Here is a 26,196-nt window from a genome sequence, read left to right on the forward strand (position 1 = left end):
ACCATACTGTACAGCAGAGATTGGCATGACATTGTAAATCAAACAGAACCTCACCAAATGCCACGTATTTCTGTCACTTTAAGAGGGCTGAATGGCACAAACACAACACTGGCTCAGGGCAACTGTGATGCAGACTCAGGCTGTCTTGAGTGAATTCCACCCTCTGCTCTCTGGGCCCCTTTCTTCTTTGTACCCTTCCCTGGTGCCCATCATCTAGCCCATTCTTCCTCACAACTGGCTTAACAACTTAAAAGAGGATTTTTATACGAATTGGGGACATCCAGGTGGTGGAAATGGAGAAGCTGACAGCTCAGCCTGATATAGGAACCACGATGGAGTGGCAGAGGCAGTGAGAACAGGATCAGCCTCCAACCTTCTTCCCCTTCACACCACCCCTGAGAGGGAGGTTTCACTCTTCTCCCTTCACAAGAAGGGAGACTCGCAAGAAGAGGACGTGTCCACACACCTTGGGCAAGTGTTAGGAAATGACAGAGCCACGCCAACAATCCTAGAGTGTAACCACCCAGCCTCTTATCCTAGAGATCACTCTTTTCCTTGAACGTATCACCAAGTGAGATTCTAACATGCTGTGTAGGTTGATTTTGTGGTCTGTCTCTCCCAGTAGAACGTCTACTCCACAAGGACAGACGGCACAGTTTTACCAGTGACTCTTCAAGCCAGGGGCATAACTGGCACTCTGAGTGTCCTTTACCAGATAAGTGTGAAATGAAGAGACCAAGTCAATCATGGCTCTTTTCTTTTCAAAGTTCTGCAGCTAATGGATTATCAGATACTGTGATGAGACTCAAACTCGGGTGGAAAATAGTTCCCTTAAACCAGTCTTCCCCTCCAAGGTCCCATCTCATCTCTTGAGCCCTGAGATGGGGAAGAAAGGAAGCGCTGGGATGGAAAGGAGACGGAGAGGAAAAGGGCGAAAGGGAGAAGGAAAAGGAGAACAGAAAAAAAAACGTTCAAAGCAAAATGCAGATACTGTTCAGGTTTTCTGGTATTTTCTACCGACTCTCTAATCCATATGGAAGAGGAATCAGGCTCAACAATTCACAACTAGTCTGTGTAACTACAACAGGGTCAGGACAGTGTAGGTGTTCAATTAATCATATTAAGGAACCAATTAATAAATAAATGAATTCATAAAAGTTTGAGGGTAAGATAAACTAACAGCTGCCATGCACCTCTTTTCTCAGTTTTCAAATTAAAAACAACTTCTTATTAAAAGGTACAAAGTGTTTGCCATTAGTTGAAATTCTTATCTTTTCTCACTGACCTATCCTGACGAAAATGTGTGAAAACAGTGATATAAGAAAGTATGACATCACCATCCTAGGCTGATGTTAAGCATTCACTCTGCAGTATAATAAACAATGTACGACATCATCAAGTGAACCCCAGTCTTTTCATTCATATTTCATTTCAAATATGAATGTCACCTTTGAAAGTGTTTTGATAACATATAAATTCACAGAGATTAGACATCAATTTAATAAGACTGATGTTCCTGAGGAGACTGCTTTGACGTAGCACCTAAACAACATCTCCAAATGCTTTGGAAACTTAAGGTCAAGCACTTTAGGCATTTCAGCGGCTCCAGCATGACCGGTCCCTAGTTTTAGTTATGGAGACACAAGTTCATCGTACAATTCAATTAGTGCAACAAGACAGTAGATACGTCAAAAGAAACCCATTATCTCCTTGACTACAGAAATAAACTCACACTTACCACATACATAAAATGTTCTCTATTGAGTCAGCCATAAAGAATAAAACTATCTGGTACAAAATGTAACAGTACAGTATCGAACATGATCTATATTTTTAAAAGATAAAATATGAAACAAGATATGCTAACCTGGAAATATCATGCAACAAACTTCCTACTCTGTTCTCTTGTCTTTATTACTATCACACAAACTGGTTTTTTGGGAAAACCTCTCACATGAATTTTAAATGGTGCTACTTCACTGCTGAAGAACTTACAAATCTATACTCCTTAGCTCTGTATTATTCTGCCCCAACTTCATTCACCTTTTCTTCATTTATCATTCTCTTAACTAATATTGAAGATAAAAGCAGCTCACATTAATAACAACTAATGGCCTTGAACTATATTAGACAGTTAACCAACACTTTTCTATATCCTATACTTTCAACCACTCCACAAGATGGATATTATAATACACTTCTTACAAGTCAGAATTTTGAGATGCAGAGAAGCTAGGTAAATTACTATTCTTTGAGAGCCCTTTGTATTTATTTTTACTCAGATAATTGCTTTACAGTATTGTAAAGCTGATTTCTACCAAACATCAACATGAATCAGCCATATTATTAATATCAACACACCATAAATAACTTGGAGAACTAGAGTTTGAACTCAGATCCGTCTAGCTAATGATTAGTGTGATCCAAAATGAGTATGGAAATGAAAGAAGCCTGAAGACATTCAAAAGACCAGAGAATGGAATACGAATAATGGAGAATATCAATAAAATTGAAAGGAAGATTTTATGGGTACAAGGAAATAAGAGAGGCAGAAGGACTATGGGTGAGTTTGCAGAATGAGATTTTGGAATTAAAGATTCCTGAGGGTAGCAGGACTTGGCCAGGGATACACACGGCTGAGCAGAATAACGATAAGAGTTCCTGACAGTGAAGTCAACAAGCTGAGAATCACAGTTGCATCTGAAGTGTCAAAAAGACTGTAGGGCAAAGTCCCATTTAAACACTAGAATACACAATGAAGACTAATATTGACATCTCCAAGGATGTGATTGCAAGAAGACTCTGGAAGCCTTGACGGGAAAACTTTCTGAACGTGAAGAGAAGAGTTTTGGGCTATAAGCTGCTCCAGCAAAATGAGAGGTTTTCAATATTGCTCAAGGATCAGGATATAGACCATAGTGCTTGAAAGTTTGTATAGGTTGATGTGGAATGAAATGTTCCTTCTTTCCCGTTCCTATATACACTAAATTTCAAAATGTGAATGAATCACAGGCAAGGAAGATTACATCTGGCCATCCCCTAGTTTTCTTTAAAATGAAAGATGCCCGGCATCTGCATGCAATTATATATATGCATACAGAATGTGATGGAATTTGGCACAGCCATAAAAATAAGAGATGAGAAAGGACATTAACGAGGATTTGGGTTGTTCTTATAACACTGTCTTCCTTCAAACTTTCCCCACCTAGGGCTTCACACATAATTCATGATTACTTTGCAAGGACAAAGTACTTTAATATTATAATGAAACGTAACTAAATTACTTGAGACTGAACCAGATCATTCAATGAAGCTCTACCCATCTCCCCTGCGAAGATGTAAGTTGCCTTTTGGACTGAAAACGACAAACCAAACAATGCCTTCTGAAAATTTCACACTCATCATTTTGAAACTTTTTTTTTTTTCCTGGTACTCATCTCCCACACAGTTGGTGGTTCCTATAACATTCATAATTTCTTGTAAGTGGTATTATTTAGTCTAAAAGGTTGCAAAGCAGAGGGCATTTTTCCATCCATTATAATAGAAGCCCGCCAACTCCCCAGGCAAGTAGCTGAATTTCACCAGTGTGTGTGTGTTCAGGGTCAGGGCCAGGCACCTGGTCTCTAGTAAGGTCCTGGAGCTCTGGTGAACTGGGCAGGCAGAGCATGCACCAAAAGCTTCCCCAGACACCAGCCAAACAGAGAAGTAGAAGAGAAAGACCTGGGGACAAAAATAAAGGAAGGAAGGTATAGGAGAGCAGACACAAAGACAAAAACACAGGAAATCTGGACCATCAGTAGACAATATCCTGTTAAACCCTCAATGTGCCATAAAACCCAACAACTAGGGATGGTCATAAATTCGTTTAACGTAGACTCAATGTGCATTATAAATCACAACAATATAATACTAAACAGGCTCATTAGCATGAATCCAGTGCTTAGTTTTTAGCTAAGCAAGGCACAGTTAATAAAGCTCTACTTCATATGGCCATGGCTTCACTTATTCCTACTACACAAATCTGAAACAATCTGAAAAGAATGTGGCAGAAACGATGATTACACTCAGCAGAGTGGTGACTTTTGGCATCTAGTTTTGGCTGGATGTGGCAGAGACAGAATAGCAGCAGCTTCCACTGGCGTTTCTGTCCCTCTCACCTAAAAGTATATAGCAGCTCTCGTCTGCAAGAGAGCTCGCAGTCACTGACTGGGGCTTCTTCTTTCTTGGATCTGGGTCATTCCTATGCCATAGCTCCCCTCCATGTGGCCCAAGGTGACTCAACTCATTGTAGCCAGCAGCGACCCAGAAAAAAGGGAGAGGAGGGCCTGTAGACTCCCTTTAAGGACATGATCTAGAAGCCTCACTTCTGTTCACATCCAGTTAGTCAGAACTTACTCACAAGGCCACATCAGGTCCATATGAGCCCAGGAAATACTCTTTACTATGGGTGGGTGAAAATGGGGGAACACATTACTAAAGAAAGTAGCAAAATGAGTTTTTTGAATAATTAGCAGCTGTCTTTAATAGAGAGAGCAATGGAAATTCCAAAATGATTTTCATTAGACATTAAATGACATTTCACTGAGTGAAATAAGCCAAACTAGATTGTCTTTCCTTAAATGAAAAAAAAAGAAAAATTAACAGTGATGCCAAACTACATTGAAAGCAAGATTATATGAAATACTAAACACTTTTATCACCACCAAAATGAGTATTTTCTCAGTTTAGTCTCAAGGGGTTTTTTTTAGCATAGAATAGAAAACAAACAACTATGCATCAATAAATTTAAGTAACATTACTCTTGACCCTGAGGCAAAATATTCTTTACCTTTCTTTCAGTGATAAATTTAGAAGCAAAAGATGATTATTTATAAAACAAATTGAAGTTTCTTAAATCAACTTTACCATCTGAACACAACATACTTGATTTTAAAAATAAGCAGCAGGTCTAAGGTATCTCAGCCTTGAGTCCAGAAAAGGTCAAAGGAAGTTTTACACCACTTTCTCCAGGCACATTTCAACATCTCACCTACATCGGCAGTAATGAGGTCGTTCACAAAGGTGAGAAAACATTTTAACCACAATGGAACAGAAGCTTCTAGGGAACTTCTATGCCAAATTTCTAGACCAGAAAATTTAACATGAACAACGTGCTCCAATCCTTTTTACGTTATTGCCTTTGTGCAAACAAAGAACAATTTAAGGGATCAATTTTTTTCTTCCATCTTCTTATATAGTAACTGCTAAAGAGACATTGTAATATCCTCTAATGATAAAATTTTTAAATATTATTTTTATAAGGCTCATGAAATATGCCTACTTCAGGAAATAGAAGTAACCTTTTCAATCTGGTTTGTGCTTATGACGAACACTTCAACATCAAACACTCAGGTGAAATAAGTGTAATGAATACTGTTTTTCTATACAGCTGTTTTTTCACAGTGAAGGCGGAAGATCAACTCCTACACACAAAAACTGCAGCTATCTTCATGATATGGAAGATCTCCTTCTAAAATCAAAATTCTCTCTTTATTCTCAGTTTCTGTGGGAAGACCCAGTATCAGTAGTAATTAGTAATTCCTAATCTTGTATTATTTCACAATTCTACCAAATCTATCTTTAGGGTGAACCTAAATTCTAAAATGAAAATTCTTTCAAAGTTAGCATTTACTTTCACTTAAAATTTCCTGGACTCCCCTAATGGCACAGTGGATAAGAATACACCTGCCAGTGCAGGAGACACAGGTTCGATCCCTGGTCCTGGAAGATCTCACATGCCGCAGAGCAACTAAGCCCGTGATTGCACCTACTGAAGCCCTGTGAGCCTAGAACCCGTGCTGTGCAATGAGAGAGGCCACCACAGTGAGAAACCCATGAACCCCAAGAGTAGCCCCTACTGTCTGCAACTAGGGAAAAAAACATGTCCAGCAACAAAGACCCAGGGCAGCCAAAAATTAAATAAAATTTTTTAAAAATAATAAAAATGTAAAATAAAATTTCCTATCAATCTAGCATAGTACACAAATATTTTTAAGATACACTATTACTATTTTGGAAACATTTCCTCACACTTATTGATTATCCCCATGGAAGAGAAATTCCCGCATTGAAAAACATTACAAGGAGTTGCAAATTTATTTATCACTGCTGGAAATTTAACTCAATACAGTCCTAATAACAGTATTTTAAGTAGTATCTGCACATACTGACAGCTTTAACTTAAAGGGATATACCTCATTTCATATTGAGTTAGTTAGCACACCTATAAACTCAAGGACCCTAACAATCAAATGTGGTTGACTTGCCTCCACTTTCACTGGAACCCTTACTGAGGAATTCTACTGCTTTAGATGTTAAGAAACAAATAAGAGAGCAACAATGTACAGTTATAATCTGTACTTTCTCCTCCTCTCCCATAATGCACTGCTGTCAACATCAAAACAACTAGTTAGACTGTCTGTGGTATAATCAGTGCATAAATCCTCAAGAATCATGATAAGAAAAGCCTTCCAATAAAACTACTGAATAGGTATCCAAAACTGCCTAATAAGGTCGGGCCTTGTTTATATGACAGACATTAGATCCTCATACTTCATTTCCTAGAGGAAGCAACATTTCCTATCCAAGGATTTTCCTCTGTATGTAATATTACACTCCCCTTGAATCAGCAACACAACATCTGAAAGTTTTTCTGTGTTGGTAACCTTGATACAGTATCAAACATAGAAAAATATCATAGAATTAATAAGAAAGATCAATCAGATTATGTTGTGAGAGACAGGCCACAAATAAGAACTACATTTTTTTTTTCTTTTAAAGAACCATTTCTGTCTCTGAAAGTTTATTTCAAAACAAACAATCCTGCGGGCTGAGATAAAATTTTAAAGTTGAAGTTATAAGACAGAAAAATATCTGGCTGTATCAGTTCAGAGACAGAACTGTTTCAGAGTAAGATACACATCTGCATATAACCAAATGCTTATCTCATGCGGAGCCTAATGGAAAGTGCAATGTCTAGTGTAAACTGAGTTAGGGCACAATGAAGAAAACTCACCAAACTTAAAAGGCAAATGCTGTTCTCAAAATCGGGGTCTATTCTTTCAGATGCTCACTGAATCCCCTGCGTGCATAGGGCACGTGATCTAGTACAAAGCGACGAGTGAAGCACCAAACGTACTAATCAGTGACACCAAAATTCAAAATGAACAGCTAACAATGAATACCCAAAGTGCAAAGCTTAAGTTATTTCAATGTGAAACTGTATGATACACTATTAATGACCTTTTCTTCTTTATATATACTCTCCCCTCTACCTTTCATCAGAAACATAACCATTCTCATAGCTTGGTTAGAGAAAGAGAAAAGTATAAAAAGACAACCAAAATCCCAGAAGCCCATCCTGCTAAGATACCTAACACCTCAGAACCCCAACACAGTATGGTTTCACACACTCCCGAGCTAGCTGTGACCTCCCATACACTTTACGACATCTTCCATAACACAACTGCTGCCTGTATCTAGCTGCTACTCCTACGTTTAACTCCTCACCCAACTCTTCCCTGACCGGCAGGTGAGCTCAGCTACTCTCCTGTGAGTCCTGAGGACCCTAAGTGTCCCTCAAATATTAACAGTTTTCGTACATCGAAGAACCAAGACTGAACTCTGCTTCTACACTACCAACTACAATGCTTTGACAAATAGCAAAAAAAAAAAAAAAAAAACAACCAAAAACCCACCTCACATGCTAGCACTCACTATTCAGAAAATGTTTCAAAAATAAGAACTTCAATTATTCCTTTAAAGATAGGTAACACACTTGGGAAAAGAAAAAACCAATCAATAAACACTCAAAATACTTACTGAGTGGGACAATCTATTTTAGATAGACTAGTCAAAGAAGACCCATCTAAGGAGGTGATACTTACACCTGGATCTCTGCCCCTACTCTAAAAATGTGAAGACTCAGAGGAAGAGCTTTTCAGGAAGTGGAAGCAATTTGAAGAGGCAACAAGGTAGAAAAAGTCTTGGCAAAATCCAGAAACTGAAATCAGGTAAGTGAGGCTAAAGTTTAAAAGTTATTCAAGAGTTAAGTAAGTGAGAAACAAGATATTTTTTAACAATTTCAAACTAACAGCCAAACAAAGTTATAAGAAGGGAATACCGTCATATGAGATACTGCGCAATGGTTGAAAGCACAAAATATGGCTCAGAAATGTAGGATGGAGCCAAAAAGCTAAAGTGTTTCGGACTGACACAACTGGAAAAAAGGAACAACTAAAAAATTGTTAAAAAAAAAATAATCTGGCATGATATAAAATTATTTTTTAAAAAGATGACAATTATTTCAGAAAGGTATAAACACCTGAATACTATTCACCTGCCTCATGAAGAGACTTGTGTACCAAAGACACCTGTGTATATTCATATATTTCATAAACTTCAGAGTAACAACCAAGAAACCACCCAACAGTGCTTCTGTCACAGGGATTTTGAAACTTTACGTAATTTGCATTAAGAAGAAATATAACATGGATATATCAAGCTCCAGTTTCATGCTTCTCCGTACAACTTTTAAATATGCTAATTTTAAGCATATGCTAATTTAAGCATTTAAGTAATGTACAACAAATAATTAAATATGTGGAAAGTAGTTTCACTTGTAAATCTGATGTCTCTGTGCTATTTGGTTTTATTTTAAAACAGACTCTGGACCCTGGTTCTAATTATGATCAGCAGGCAAAAGAGTGATGCATGTGGCTGCAAGACCCTTTTCATCCTTTCTAAAACATCACATGAAAACATAATCCTCAGCTGATTAAAAGAATTAACTCTGGACCATACCAGATTAACAAACCCAATGTAATTAAATTTCTCCAGCTTAACAACTACTAAATTTCTGATTCCATCCCCAGAAAGAAAACAAAACTGAACAATAATAAAAACTAACAACAGCTCCTGTCTGTGCACAGATTTAATGATGCCTGCAAAGTTTCATGATGCTGCTTAAATAGCATCTAGGTTGGTATCAGAGTATATTCACCCCCTCATTCCTTTAATACATAGTTATTGAGCATCCATGATATGCAGGAACCAGAGTAGGCAATGGGAAGAAAGTGGCAAAGACAAGAAGGAACCTTATATATAGTTCATTATAGTATCTGGAAAGAAGAGAATAGAGGACCATGACAGAAAATAATATGCAGAATAATTTAGTGAGATCTGTCAAAGAAGGCCTCTGTTAGGAAATGACATTTTAAGTTACAATCTGAAGGATGAGCAAGAGTTAGATAGATAGTAGAAAGCATTTCAGATGGATAAAGATGTGGATGTGGATACTATCCTGCAGGCCTAGAACACTGAAAGATGGGAAGTGGATGGAGCAAAAAGACTTGAGGAAGACTAATTTGAGATGGGGCTAGAGAAGCAAGAATGAAGAAATATAAAAGATAAACCACTCATGTAAGGCTCAGAGAACTGTACTCTGAAAAGGACACTCAGGGACAGCCTCTAGTGGACTGACAAAGTTTATTATCCAATTGTGTAATTTTATAATTTTCAGGGAATAGAGCATAAGGCTGACTTGCACATAGCCATTCCAGATAAACATTAAAACATTCAAGCATAAAATACAGTTCCTACTGCCCAAGCCATAACATAGCTTTGGTGAAACTCTAAAGGGAGCCTTATCATGAAACAACAGTCCTTGCTCTCAGAAACAGGTGGTCAGAAGGAAGCCTTCGAACGCCTCAAGGCCGGGCGTACTGACCCTTCGTCATCCGTTCCCAGCCTTGGGCACTCAGTGAACACTCATAACCCTTTGTTATGCTCGTCCCAGCTTCCAACCTTTGTCATGAGTGGAGCAAATACATTTTCAGTATTTGCTTAAAGCCTTCCAGCTCCTGCACACACTCATATGAATAAACAATGCTTTGCATTACTTACTCAAATGCTTTGCAATTGCTTACTCAAGGTTACAGCCATCACAGTTTCATTCATTTCTACCAGATACTATTGTATAATGAGAACAGATTTTGAGGGAATAGTTAGAACTGGACATGGAACAACAGACTGGTTCCAAATAGGGAAAGGAGTATGTCAACCCTGCATATTGTCACCCTGCTTATTTAACTTATATGCAGAGTACATCATGCAAAATGCCAGGATGAATGAAGCACAAGCTGGAATCAAGATTGCTGGGAGAAATATCAATAACCTCAGATATACAGATGACACCACCCTTATGGCAGAAAGCAAAGAAGAACTAAAGAGCCTCTTGATGAAAGTTGACAGAGGAGAGTGAAAAAGTTGGCTTAAAATTCAACATTCAGAAAACTAAGATCATGGCATCTGGTCCCATCACTTCATGGCAAATAGATGGGGAAACAACGGAAACAGTGACAGACTTTATTTTGCGGGGCTCCAAAATCACTGCAGATGATGACTGCAGCCATGAAATTAAAAGATGCTTGCTCCTTGGAAGGAAAGCTATGATCAACCTAGACAGCATATTAAAATGCAGAGACATTACTTTGCCACAAAGGTCCACCTAGTCAAGGCTATGGTTTTTCCTGTGGTCATGTATGGATGTGAGAGTTGGACTATAAACAAAGCTAAGTGCTGAAGAACTGATGCTTCTGAACTGTGGTGTTGGAGAAGACTCTTGAGAGTCCCTTGGACTGCAAGGAGATCCAAACAGTTCATTCTGAAGGAGATCAGCCCTGGAATTTCTTTGGAATGATGCTAAAGCTGAAACTCCAGTATTCTGGCTACCTCATGCGAAGAGTTGACTCATTGGAAAAGACTCTGATGCTGGGAGGGATTGAGGGCAGGAGGAGAAGGGGACGACAGAGGATGAGATGGCTGGATGGCATCACTGACTCGATGGACTTGAGTCTGAGTGAACTCCGGGAGTTGGTGATGGACAGGGAGGCCTGGCGTGCTGAGATTCATGGGGTCGCAAAAAGTCGGACACAACTGAGCGACTGAACTGAACTGAACCTCTAATAATAAAAGAAAAGGTTATATAGGCAAAATCAAGCCTTAATAAGAATGTCAGGACTCTACACTTCTTTTACCGTGTTGACTTCATCTGGAGAAATAGTTCTTAAAATTCTGTAATATTCAACGGTACAGCGAACTTTCTGATGGTAATTCTCCTAAACCTTTCACTCAGAAACCAAAAAACTACTTTTTTACAAAGTCATACACAGCAGGTGGTACTACTCAGATAAGCAATGTTAAGTGCTACTTATATCAACAAAAGAAGAGCTTCCAGGGTGGCTCAGAGGTAAAGGAGCCTCCTGCTAATGCAGGAGACACGGGTTCAATGCCTGGTCTGGGATGATCCCACATGCCACAGAGCAACTAAGCCCGTGAACCAAAACTACTGGGCTTATGCTCTAGAGCCCGAGGACTGCAACCACTAAAGCCTATGTGCTCTACAGAGAAGCCACCACAGTGAGAAGCCCACGCATCGTAACTAGAGCAGCCCCTGCTCTCTGCAACTACAGAAGCCTTGCATAGCAACGGAAGACCCAGAGAAGCCAAAAATAAACAAAATTTAAAAGACAAAACAACAAAAGAGCCGAAGGAAACATAAGTATATTCCTAACAACTGAAGAGAAACCAGAAGCGTAAATAACTAAATGAGGGGAGGGGGCTATATAATATTGATACGATGTGGTATTTACAATTTTTAGCAGAAAATTCACTGTGTAAGTGAATTACAAACCCAAAATGAGAAACAAAAAGGACTCAATCATGTTAAAAAAAACAACAACACACACACACACAGTGCATGCATTCTCTTTTTGAAATTATGTTATCTTCTATATGAGCATACAAATTAAGAAGGTCGCTTTTCAATCTTAACTTTACTAATACCTTATCATCAGAGAGTCTACATTCTTCAGAAGTGCTATAACCTTAAGGGGAAAAGTCATCTTCTGGAACTTTCATTGGAAGCTTTCTTATTTACCAATTAAACTATGAAGACATGTTATCTCCAGTGCTGGTCAGTTGTACAAACTGTAACACTTTGCAACTGAAGGACAGTCTGCCTTCTGCCTATCACTTGTTAACCCCCATGAACTCAGCCCCAGCCATTTTCCAAGGCTCTTTATTTTTACTTTAATGGTGAGAAGCAAATGTTTATTCAAGATCTTCATATTATTTGTATAGATGCAATATGTAATTCTACAAAGAATAACCTAAGAAGGCATCATACATGAATTATTTTCCTATAATAAATCATTCTAAAAACTATCTTCAAAATAAAAAAAAAAAACCTTAGGTCATATTTCACAGAAATTCTTTGTGAAAACCAAAGAATTGAATTGTGAATTATCTGCAACAGTTACTATCTCATAGTGAAGAAAATCTCCAGTAGAGCTATGGAAAATTAAAAATAATCACCATGAAAAAAAATGAACATGACCTTACTAAAAAGGAGAGGCAAGACAACACTAGGAAATTTTAAATGTTTAAACCAACTTAATTCTGAACTCCAACCAGAAATTTTAAATAACATTATTTAAAATTACAAAGAAAAATACTTTCATTCTAAGGCATACTGAGACCCAGGAAAATTTTCACACCCTTAAGGGATATAACCTACTAGTTCCAGATGAACTCTCAACTACATGCAGTAGACTGTTGATATATTAAAATACTGGGTGTACATTCTGCTTCTTTCAAAGCTTCAGTGACCTGCAGTGAATTGGAAACTTACTGAAATAACACCTAATTAAAATTCTTCACAGTAGCCTGGGATTGTAATACAGCAAATAAAGTCCCGTTCTCACCTTGTTTACTTGCCATCTGTCTCCTTCTTAAATGTCAAGTACTGAAAATGCGAGAAGAATTCTAGTTATTTTACTCCCACATAAATGACAGTTTACCATAAATGCATACTAAGAAGACTCTCAACTTGCTGTGGGAATCATGCCACATGTATAGCACGGGAAGTAAATAAAGAGCAGTTACAGAATGGAAAGTTATCAGGGACAAAAGACATCCACACTATCTTTAAATGTAATGGGTATTTTGGGTGACTAGAGGAAAATAATGTTTGCCTTTTGTGTCTCATTTACAAGACTTTACTTTCCGGCCTTAAAGTCATGCCAAACGTGCTAGAACCACCACGCTGCACAACTTCCTGGAGCACCACTTCCCTTAGGAAAGAGGAAAAGCATCAAGACACATCTGCCTAGGCCACCTTCCCTCTGTCAATGGTTTCTGAAATCAGAAGACCCATCCAGTCAAGTCCAGGAGCCATGTCCTCTCCTTCAGATGCCACTAAAGACTTCCTCATCCAGGATCAAAATAATTTATCATGCTTATCTGTGTCTAAAACCACCTCCCTGGAAATGAAAAGTGAATTTGGGAGTATCCCCAATCTTGACTAAATAACACTAAATTTTATTATGTAAGAAGAACTATTAAGATAAATTGAAAAGAACAACTTAAGAGGTTCCTAAATTAGTCTGAGGAGATGCTATGAAAGCATCACAGAGGCAACAGAAAACAAAAAAACAAAAGGTTCTAATCTTAAGGACTTCCACAGTTACAGGAAGAGGAAAAGTATTTGCAAAGATTTTCAGGCAAGTTTCAGTATTAAAATATGGCCTTAGAAATGGATGGATCATGGCCAATCAAAATGGTAAAGTTGAGATTACTGACATCCCACACTAGTTAACTTACAAAAACACACAAAACCACCCCCACCTTGGTACAGTGAGTCAAAACAAACTGCTGACAAAACCTCACAGCTATGTGAGGGGGCGCAATAATAATACACAGTGAGAACACACATGTCTCTGTTTTCCTTTAAAGTCTGTTTCTAAGTCTGCATGGTTGATGTAAGAGAACAGCAATTCCTTTCTTTAAAAGCCCTGTCTACATATTCAAAATGTCTCAGATGTCCCTCTGAGCTGGTATGCTCATGCCAAAGGAAAAAAAAAAAAAAAGGAAAAAAGCTTTCCGCTTATACAGCAGGAATTCCAGATCTAACTGCCCAACCCTGCCCTTTAAAAGGGAAGAAAAAAAAAAAATAGCAGTTAAGGAAATATATATAAATGCCAAAAGAAAAAAACCTCCTAGCTAAAAATTGAAAACTAATTTTCAAGTTTGAAAATCCTTATCTGTAATAGGGAATTCCATCAGTAAAAACACAAGAGGACCACCATAATAAAGACTTTTTTCATTTGCGCACATGTATTTATGCACTCCCTGAAGAGTCATGAAATAATTTAACAACCATCTGCTGCACAGCAAGCTGTAAAGAGGATAAAGCACTTCTGTCAATAATATATATCAAACGAAACTGGACTATTCATGTCAAAAGCATAGATTTCTGGAGGATTCCCCAGTTGCTGAGAAGTTCTGGGTATTCAGGGTCATAAATACAACACACCATAAAAACAAAAACAGTCTTTGAAGAAATGGTAAAGGAAGAGGAAGTGAAAACATTCATAGGAGTTCAGATGGAGAACTAGTGTGTCAATAGAAAAGCTGTAAAATATGCTCATTGCCATGTGCAATTTGCAGCAACAAGCAGAATGGTGACACCATGGGTTTTTCAGGGGTTTATATCATAGGTACTAAGGGTAACCATAAAGACACTCCATTAGAGTGCTTACAAACTGAAGTAATTTTATCAGCTTTATCCAAAAATATCACTACATTAAGGACATTTTTGCATATACACAGAATTAAGTATTGAGGATTCCCTGGTGGTCCAGTGGTTAAGACTCTGCATTTTCATTGCAGGGAGCATGGGTTTGATCCAGGGATTGAACTAAGATCCCACAAGCCAGACAATCAAAAAAAAAAGAGAGAGAGAGGAATTAAGAATTGCTGTAAAATATAACCATTCTATAATAAATAGTGATATTATTGTGCGTATGGACAGTTTTCCATCTAAAATCAATGGCACTTATTGCCAAATCTGAACAAGCTGACATTCGGAGTTTGTCTACAAATTCTAAAAACTAAGCCTTTGGACACTTCACTGGCCTCCCCCTCCACCATGTAACACTTTCATTTTCTCATGTTTCTAGGCCCTAGTAGCTCATAAACAAGGAATAAATCAGAACCTTCAAATAAGTTTACACTAATTCCAGAGAAACAATCCTATACTTTTATGAGTGTTGGCCAATTCTGGAGCACTGTTCCTGATCTGTGGGAGAAACACAGGAGTGCTTTTTGCTTTTAAACAACTTACATTGAGGCATTTTAAATGATCTGTCTTATCACCATTTTAAAAAGATGACAATATGTGGTTAAGGGTCACATGAAAGGTCTTGATAAATATCAGAGGAAAAAAAGATACTGGAGTGATCAGCAAATGTGGAAATAAGATAGGGATGGGACAGAGTGGGAGCTTCAGCTATATAATAATAGAAAGGTCTGCAGAAATGGGGGGTGCATAGGAAGATGAAGAGGAATTAGCAGGCTAAAAGGCTGCATGTGAAGGTAAATTTTAAGGACAGTGATTAGGCCAATCTGTGAAGAATATGAAAAAGAATTCCAATCCCTTTTGTCCAACAAAACTCTTTCAAAAGCCTTTCAGAAACTTACCTGTCTTGGGACCCTGAGTGACAACTGGGAGTGGTCATCTACCTACAGTGATGATAAAGGAAGTTCAGTAAAGCGAAAGGAGTGCTGAACAGATCTGGGCTTCTTCTAGCCTCACCTGTGCCATCTCAATGATCCCAGGGGACTGTACACATAAACTGAGATGATTTGACTGAGGGAATCTTAAGAACAGGCAGAATATCAGAAATAACTAGGGCACTTTTTAAAAATGTGGATACATTTAGAATTCAACTGGTAAAGGCGGAGGTACTGCAGAAAGTCAGGGATCTATACTTAGCCATTCTAGGGGTGAGAACGCATCATTTGGTCTGGGCTATGTACAGAAGCCACTAGATTAGATGATTGCCAAAAACATTAATAATAGATCTTGCGCATCTCATGTTTCAAAAAATACCCTATGAAAAAAGTTTAAATTTATCACCTATTAAAACTTTATACAATTTATATACATCATACTGACACAAGACAGAAAATGGGGGTCTAATAAAGATTTAGCTCTCAATCATTGACTCCCTTCCATTAACATTTTATTGTCCTCAGAATATCACAAGGATCAGCAATGCATAAAGCATCACTAGCAGAACAGAACAAAAATTAAGAGGAAGAAAAAAACGTTTTAAGTTAAAAATGCCAAGTTTCTAAGACTACCATCGAAGATTATATCAACAGTGCAAAGGTCAGTAAACTTTTTCAGTAAAGGCTCACACAGTAGATATTTTCAGCTTTGTGGGCCATATAGTCTCTGTGGCAACTACTGACATCTGTCAGTGTAGCCACAGAAGGGCATGTCCACATACCACTGAAATTTTATTTACAAAAAGAAGCACAGGCTGGATCTGGCTTACGGGCTGTAGTTTACCATATACTGATAAAGTGGGGAAAAGACTGTGACAAATTACCAACTTTACTTCAGTTGCTTTATAAAAAAACAAAAATCTTACATATCCAACTCTGGAGAATAAACTAAAATTAGAATTATACAGAGGAAAAAAAAAACACACACACCAAAAATATGGTTAAAGGGAATTTGCTGTTTCGTACTTAAGAAATTAATAAGAATTAAGAATTTTACTAAACTTAAAGAATTTAACTAAATATTGAAGAATTTAACTAAATTTAACTGAATCCGGGCAAACCAGATAAGTGAGTCCTTTAACTGGATAAGTGAGACCTGGCTGACAAGAACAGAGATCTTTAGTCAAATTAAAATTTTCTAAATTTTTCTGGAAAAGAATAAAACTGACAGCTCCACATGCTGTTACTATCACTGAAAATCAATATACTCCATTAAAAACCTTCAGAACAAAAACTGAAATGTTTTCAGTATGTTGAAGATGAGTTAACATTTTACCTTCATTAATATATTTCAGCCAAAAATATTTAAGTAACCTCTCCTATTTCCTCAAAGGAATTAAAAGTTTTAAAAGTCACAGGCAACTTTTGTCTCTCACACACTCTCTCACAGAAAAATGCAACAAAAAGCATGTTCCAGAAACGAAGCTTTCAACAAACAATCCTGAATTTAACTAATATATGCTGTCTCGCAAAAAAAAGTTTCTGTTACTGAGCATTTGACATATATCAACAATGGCTTAATACAGATAAGGAAATACCTCCTTTTCACAAGTATAAAATGTGCTAATTGTTCAAATGAGTCTTTCTAAAAGAAAGTTGAAAAGGGCTTACAATGCTGATACCCTTCAGCTGCCGACAGCTGCAGGCTCACACATGTTGACTGGTAATAAGATATTATTTAGAAACACATCACATCTGAATATATACAATTCCTGTCAAGTCATGTAACCTCCAATCAGTTTAGTTTCTCCATACAGAAAATGGAATTGGAATACTCAGCACTCATCTCTGAGGCATGTTTGATAACAGATAGTAATACAAGGCCTATAAAACAGAATTTCATTCTTCCTTACCTATTGAAACTAATTACTCGCTTTCAATTAAGTGGGTCTGAACATAAGTTTCCAGTTGTCAAAGTTTAGAAGAGAATGAGGTATTACTCAATGAAAACAGAAAACAATTGTTTTCTCTTTTAAAGGATAATGAGTTCAAGATGAAACTGTCTTAGTCTTCCTTTCTTTAATTTTAAATATCTTCCTCTAGAAAGCCAACAAGAAGAGAAAAAACTTATGTCTACTGTTCTGGATACAACAATTTCTCAGGCCTAAAAAGACCTAAGAGAACCTGCTTGGAGGGAGCAAGCTGGTAGAAAGGTTCCTGAACAGCTTTTTGATGGACAGCAGAAAGAGGACAGGCGTACATAGTGGTACTCTTCTTTCCTCAGCGTTGCAGGCAAAAAAAATGACACTGCAGCAGGAATTCTACAACCATGAGAGGTGACTTCAACCATGAGAATGAATATGAACCCAACACACTAAGGAAGTAAATGACAAAGCCAGAAAGAGCTTGGGTCTCCAACAGCATGCTGAGAGTTATACATCCCTATATATGTAAACAACTGTTGCTCACATATTACTACTTTCATCCAAACACATTCCTAATTTATGCAACTTATATACTCAGCTTATGTTGACAGAATGCTTTTAAAATTGTACTGTCCAAAATCTGGGCAAAATTTAAACCCTACTTTAAGCCGAGAGTTGGCAAACCAAAACCCCCAGGACTAATTTAGTCTACCACAATATTTTTCTAAATAAAGTTTTACTAGAACACAGCCATTCCAATTCATTTACATACTGTCTGTATCTGCTTTCCTATAATAAAGAAGAGCTAACTATTAGCCAAAGACCATCTGGCAAGTTTAAAATATTTACTGTCTAGTTCTGTAGTTCACTGACCCCTGGTTTAAGTCACTCAACCTGTCATTTTTAGAAATAATTTACCCTTGTTTTACTAATATTCTTGAGTTTATTTTTTAAAATCTTAATTTGAAATCATACTTGTGACACACTTTTCAGAATTCAGAATCAGTCACGCTCAGGCATGTCTGACTCTTTGCAACCCCATGGACTGTAGCCAGTCAGCTTATTCTGTCCATGGCATTTCCCAGGCAAGAATATTAGACTAGTTTGCCATTTCTTACTCCAGGGGACCTTCCCGACCCAGGGATTGAACCCATGTCTCTTGTGTCTCCTGTATTGGCAGGCAGATTCTTTACCACTGATATTAAAGATACAAAATGAACATGGAAGTATAACCGCCTCTATGCCACCAACAAGGAAAACACCTCCCACATCTTTTTTTTTTTTAATTTGCAATACAGAAAACATCCTAAACAGAATTAATGATAATGAAGCAAGTCATAATTAACCACTTTAATTAATACTCCAGAGCTTATCAAAAAATAATAGAATAAAACAGGGATTCTTAATCAAGGGATAATCAGGGCTATTAATATTATAACTTAAATATACATACTCATAGTACTAATAATTTCTTGAGATGGCATTTTATACATTGAAATAAAAGTAATTATGAATTCATTTATTTCAACTTACATAATTTATTATTGATTAAAGTCAAATTTCATCATAGTTTTTAATATGTGTAAAAATTAATAAATTAATTCACAGAGCTTTTCATTATAAACCTGAAAAAAACCTACAAAATTACTGGAGCTACAGATCCTTCAAAAAATAATTTTCAGTAATTTGTTTGGCATTATCTTCTATTGGGCAGTTTTTCACTCTTGCATAACATATATTTTAATAAGTTTCAATATTCTTCCACCTCCATAGTAAAAATTTTACACTGCTATATTTGATCCGTGTTATGGGTAAACTGTGCCCTCTAAAAATGTATGCTGAAATCCCAGCCTCAACCCTACCTAGGAATGTGACCTTATTTGTATATTATTTCTCTGTATATGTAATAAAATTAAGATAGGGTCATTAGGCTAGGTCCTGAGCCAAGGTGATTGGTACCTTCCTAAGAGGTAAATCTGTAGACACACACACACACACACACACACACACACACACACACAATGACAGTCTTCAGAGGCAGAGACTGAAGTTACACGGCCAGAAGTCAAGGAGTGCCTGGGGCCACCAGAATCTGCAAGGAGTCAAAAGCACGCTGCCCTAGAGGGTTGGAGGAAGCATGGCCCTCTGGACATCTTGATTTCAGGCTCTAGGCTCCAAAAGTGTGAGAGAATCAACTTAAGGCAACATATACCACAATTTAAGCCATTCCGATTTGTGGTCGTTTATTACAGCAGCCCTAGGAAATCAATACAGTCACACATCTGTGATTACATGTGATCACATCATATGACCAGATGTTCAAAGTAACACATGTCAATAATAAATCTAAATTATCTTTGAGTTTAATCTCTTCCTCAGAGGTTCTACCAAATGAGACAAGCAGTCTCAATCTTTATGATTTAAATCTATAAATGGGCACCTTCTGCAATGACCTTAGGTGTAACCTGCTACAATTAATACATCTATCTATAAACAACTCATGCATAAATGAAAACTCCAACAAGAACTCACGTTCTAGCAATAATGATCTTTAAGAGACAAAAGATTAATACTAAAAATGGGTTTAGAAAACTGAATACTCCTGAAGCACTTTATTTCGAAACAGTGAAACATGAGGACTATTTTATGACCTAACCAATTAGTGCTGGATGCTAATCTGTTTGGATTCCCAGAAACTCCACTTTTATATTAAATCACCAAAAGAAAGAAAGAAAGAAATGCTTCTTGGGCAAGATTTCCAAGCATTCTTCAGGCTATAGAATTATCACTGTAGCTTTTCTGTTTTATAAACAGACTTCAATTTAGTTTTGCAAAAAACTGCCAAAGGGGCTCTCTTTAACTATCAATAAATAACAAATCTGCCACTTGAAACACATCATTCATCAACCTTCTTTGTGGGAGTATTGTTATTATGAAACTGAAAACAGGCATTCTTTCTTGAGTACTTCTGGATTTTAATTATCAAATTTGAATGTCACCGGATATTTACTGAAAGGAAAACATCAATTTTAATAAGCTGCCTTAAGACTGAAAAACGTAAAAGGTGTTCAACCATAAAGCCGAGTTCTCTTGAGCCGTGTGAGTTGGCTTTACTGTCTTATGATACAATGGTTATTACTCAAAAATTTTAATCAACTTCAAGTAAAAATTCTCCAATTTTAAAATCAAAATATGTGTGTGTATATATATATGGCCTGGGAGGAATTTAAATAAATTGCAATGAAATGTTTAATACCTAATAAACCAGGTGTTATAGACTGAATGGTGTTAATAAAGGGCTGGGGAAAGAAAGTAAATAAATACCAAATAAATGGGTTAACTGTAAACATTTTGGTTAAAATTTAAAAGGAGTGGGCACTGGATCCAGCTTTAAATTTGAGTATCTGGATAGCAGAATAATTTGTATTACTTTGCATTCTGAAATATATCCCAAAGAGGAAACTGCTCAAGAAACCCCTTTCTCTTTTGACTTGTATGAAAATCAACAAATAAACTACTTTGTATCCAGTTAGCAAAAGCAGCATGGATCTAGTTGCTCATAACGTCCTTAACAGTCAAAGATTCTGCAAGCTCTGACCTGCCTACTCTAACAGATTCCTTTTGTCTAACTTTGAAAGATTTATCTAAACAACTTTCTTGTGGCCTCTATGTTCATAGAATATTAAAGAAAAAAGCCCCTTCATGTCCAAACTTTGGAAAAGTATATTCATGTCTCTCAGATTCTTGAAATGAGTGAAAGCATTCTTATCAAGACTAAATAAACTATTCATTGATGATAAATTAATCTCAGGGAGATGCTCACTTTTTCTAGAGAAAATTCCATTTCCTACTTGGCAGACACATTTGGACTGATTACTATTTTCCTCTGTATCCAAATTACATATCATCATTTTAAAATATCACAAATTAATCTTTTCCTTCCTCTACTCTTACACTGGAAAGGAAAACATGCCTAGAATGCAGACACAAATAAAAAATTAAATAGCAATGCAGTATATTAAAATATTTATGTTCAAAAATCTATCCACAACCTATTTTGACTTATTTAGAAATCATATTTTTCTACATGCAGCTTGTCCCTTGTTCTCATGAAATGCAAAAGAATTGAAATTTTCACCATTAGTTTTAAAAAAAAGAAAATAGAAAGATTAGGTTAATATTTAAAATATAAAACTGTTTTCTTAAAGGAGGATAAACCATTCCTTCTCATGCATCACTAAACAATAGGTATTTCATGAAACAAATGGAATGCATTTAATACCGCACAAATTATTTACAGAAGACATAACTTTCCTAAGATTAACTCTCCTGCAAATGATTACTGTAATAACAAAAAATAGCATTTTTTACTAGAAACTACTATTGGATTTGAAAAAATATTTAAGAGACTAATGGAGCAACAGGGACATTTAGTTTGAAACACACCACAGCTTCATTTTTTGATGCTGAAATGTCTGAACCAACAAATACTGTGAATATCCAGAAAACAATAAAAGACTAAAAAACACATCCTGCAATCAGGAAAGCAACCAAGGTTACAAAGAATATTGGAGGAGAACTGGCATCAGACCACGAGATTCCTGCACTCTTCCCTCACGTCCTTCTCACAATGCCCAGGGCTGCCCAGGAGAAAATGTGGAACTTGATGAGGGATTATAAACAAGGCCACTAACCTATGAGGTTCAGCAATAATTAAAACTACCACACAGAACACAAAGGTCGGTATCTTTATATGGTGAGATGGAAAACCCATGAGGAATTTCAAAACTGCTAACATGTACTCACGTTTATGGTAATTTAAACATTTCAGTTAATACAACACTAGTCTCTGGCCAAAGCAATGCTGTCATACAGCTGTATGAGGAATGCAAGCAGGTTGGTTTGTGGCTTTGTATTTTGTTGTTGCCCTTATTGTTGCTGCTGCTGTTGTAGCTGATGTTGTTTTGATTCAACTTATCTTTAGTGTATCAGTTTCAAAATGTTCTTGGTACACTATTTCATGACTTACAACACAGGCATAAACATCAAGCATAGTGATTTGTGGTTCTTTAAGGAGAAAGGCACTTTATTAATGGAGCAGGCTATACATTTTTATTTGCTCAGCCAAATGGTCAAGAGAGAAAAAGATTTTTGCCTGATGCTCCTGCACGAATTTTAAACAAAGGCTAGCATTTTCTAGAATTAATTTTTTAATGTCAAAATACATTTTAAAAATCTTTTTTTGGAATGAGTACTATTACACTAGCTATGCACACTATGACTTGTTTTCTACAATACATGTACATAAAGAATGGCCCAGGGGCTTTCACATGATATTAATAATAAGACAACTTCTATGTATTACTCTTTGGCATGAATTTTTTTAGAGCCTTTATTTTCTTCTCAGATAGGCTATCAAACGCAGAGCTATTTTTCCATCTCAGTTGACTTCTGGTTTTGTTTCAGTGGTTGCAAACCAGAGTGTAGGAGGGAAAAATGGGTTGCAGCACTCTGGTTCACTGAAGTAGCTCTAAAACATGGAAAATCTGATTATCATTACGCCATCACCTCTGGGTGTTCTACAAAAACAGTGCCCAACAAACCAGGGTGTGAAGGACAGGTGATTAATACATAACTTTTTATATGAGAAAGAAAACTCTTTCTTCTTTTAAAATATCAATTGATGGAACTGCCAGGCACATCACTGAAGAGAGGCATCTCCTGTCAACTTCACAACTGTCACCTGTGGCCACCCTGTAACTACCCTCACACCCACTTTGACTTTTGCCACTAACACTTAAGAAATGTGTTATAAAGTTTCTCCTCTTCTCTGTGCTTGAAACTATAAATTGTCCCTTCTCTACATGACTCCTACTCCACATGTGCAAGAGCTATGTGTGCCAGAGACCAGTGAATTATTCTTACCAGATATACCAGTTAAGAATGGTGTAGACATTGCTCCGGAAGCACCAACTCAGTGTGAGGTTCAAATGTTTGGGGACAGGGGATATGGGGAAAAAGTGATTCTGGAGCAGAAAGAAGTTTACTATAAAACTCAAGTGAGGCATACAGGCTGCTTCTACCAGAAAGCATTATTCCACCCATTCTCAAAGCAAGAGGCTTGGACTACGTGCTCTTAATATCTATTTCCATGGAAAATAAATGTATTTAATTTCTACCTCTCACCCTCTACACAGGGAATATACTGCATGCCATTTGTTATACCTATTTATTTTTCTATTTGTTATTATATTTATCACATTTATGTGAAACTGTCTTAAAAATTCCGGCTGCTCATATTTAAGCAATCAGTTAAAGCACAGCTGGTTCAAAACTGATGTCTGATTTTTTCCCCCACTAATCCCTACATTTAAAAGAAATCCACAAAGATGTTTATTTTGATACAACAGGAACATTAAAATAAAATTTTGATTCATGTATTCATTCAGGACAATTTTCTTCAATAAAGTACAGAATCTTTCACGGAAATGCTGGTTTAGTCAATGAACTCCAAATTACTATTTCTACTTTAACTGTCCTTCATTTTTAGCTTAAAAATACTGATGTCCCTAGCAACATTATTTACAAAACTTAAAAATATATACTGTTCAGAGAATTTATAATATTCCCAATAATCAGTGTATCATATATGTTAGGTAAGAGTCATAATACTAAACAGAATACTCAAATGCCTAACAACAATGAGAAGATTCTAAGTTTCTTTCAAATTCTATAGAGTAAGACATCCCAGAGCTCCAAGTACAATAGCATGCTTAAGCCTCAGTTAACATTTGAAAAACTAAGGAAATACAGAATGAATTGTTTAAAAATATATTACCACTAAAAGAAACACAAATAGAAAATCTGCATCTTGTTACACTGTACCAAGGACAGTACATCATTATGAATTATGATCAAACATCTATCAAATGCAAGCTTTGCATAAACAGCGGCCATTGAACATTATCAGAAAATGGAACATGGATGAAAGAAAAATCCAATTAGAAATATGCTACACCAGCACAGAAGCTAGTAAGTGTAGGGTTGAATTTCAAACAGTGACAAAATTCACTTGAATACTTAAAACACAGAATTTACAGAGTTGCCTCAATATGATCACTTAACATTATGCAATCTGTCATCTATGGAAATCTATACACGATCAATCGAAATTTATAAAATTTCACCATGATATGCTCACACATAAAAAGCCAAAAAAATCAAAACTTATGTATGAAATGGTAATTATAAGACATCTCCTGAGCTAAAAAATATTTCAGGTTTCTAAAATGATATAAAGTGAAATAAAGCTAACCCCATTAAATACTACTACATCCAGTTAAAACACTGTACTCACTTGAATTCCTAGATCCTAGAAGTTATACACTTTCTCACTGACCTGATAACCTAAAAAGTAAAATTTCATGGACTGCACTACTAGGTTAAGAATGTCAGGGCTACCAAATCTGATTAAGATGTAGAAAGATATTTCTAAAACAACTTAATTTTATTAGCTCAGTGGCAAAATTACAAGGTAAAAATACAGTTTTAAACACAAACATGTGCCTTTCCATAACCTTGGACCATTCTTGGAAAGTCTGTAAGAAACCAGCACTATGATAGTTCTCTTCCTTATTTCCAGAACCCTGTGGCAATTCAAATTCCCATTAATAGGCCTGGACAGAGTCTCAGAGCTTGAAGCTAAAAGGCAACTAACTAACTGGAAGATTCACCACCCTCAAGATGTGTAAACTGTGGTCCAATAATATTAAGTGATGAGCCCACAGTTACATAACTGGTTAGACTCCTATGATTATGTTAGGATTCATCACTAATTTAGAGAGCAAATTATAAATAAGTAAACATTCATGCCATTTTACCTTTGGCAGAGGGTTTTCCTACATTTAAATTTGACGGTTTTACTCACTCTGGGTATTTGTTTGGCTGGTATTTACAACTTCAGTGTTTACATACATAGATAACTGAATTTTCTGTTATATAATCTTATATTTCATTAGACTAAAGGAGGCAACTGTTTCTGACCTGTAATAGAAATTTCTTAGAAGTTTTTCCAATATCTAAGGAAACTAAAATCCAAAGGCATTAAGAGTCTTAAACTAAAATTCACCTCAACTACATTAAGACATTATATACTTTAATTAATATTTGTTTTACAGTCCGGAAATATAAACAGACGATCACTATCTAGATATATTCTAGATATAAATGTCCCAGAAACGGAAAACGCTATTATTTTTTCTATTCAGCTAAAGACAGATCATGAAATTTAATGTTGAAAAAGCCAAACAACAAACTTTAATGAAGAATCTCCAACTCAAAAATTCTGGCTATGAAATGAGGATTCAGTTGATGTTACTTCAGGCATCAACACTCCAGGTTCTCGCTTAACAAAGAATAGGAATTGAAGTTACATCTGCCACTCATATCTAGCACACCACACATCCAATCAAGACTCTGTCCTAAAGACACTGTCCAATACCAAATGCTGGCTGAGTTGAGCAACAGAAACTCTTCACTGCCAGCGGGGATGTAAACTGAACAGCCACTTTGCAAAACAATCTGGAAACTTCTTACAAAACTTCACATAGGCTTATCATTATATCAAGTAATTATGCTCCTAAGTATTTGCTCAAATGAG

At 36.5% G+C, this 26,196-nt stretch overlaps 1 protein-coding gene across 17 annotated transcripts in view; it reads right to left on the minus strand.

Annotated features, from left to right (window-relative positions):
- Positions 1-26,196, minus strand: part of CBLB (Cbl proto-oncogene B) — a 221,967-nt gene that overhangs the window by 179,999 nt on the left and 15,772 nt on the right. The window lies entirely within an intron of this gene.

The sequence above is a fragment of the Ovis aries genome, chromosome 1 (genome assembly GCF_016772045.2).
Source record: "Ovis aries strain OAR_USU_Benz2616 breed Rambouillet chromosome 1, ARS-UI_Ramb_v3.0, whole genome shotgun sequence".
Lineage (NCBI taxonomy): Eukaryota > Metazoa > Chordata > Mammalia > Artiodactyla > Bovidae > Ovis > Ovis aries.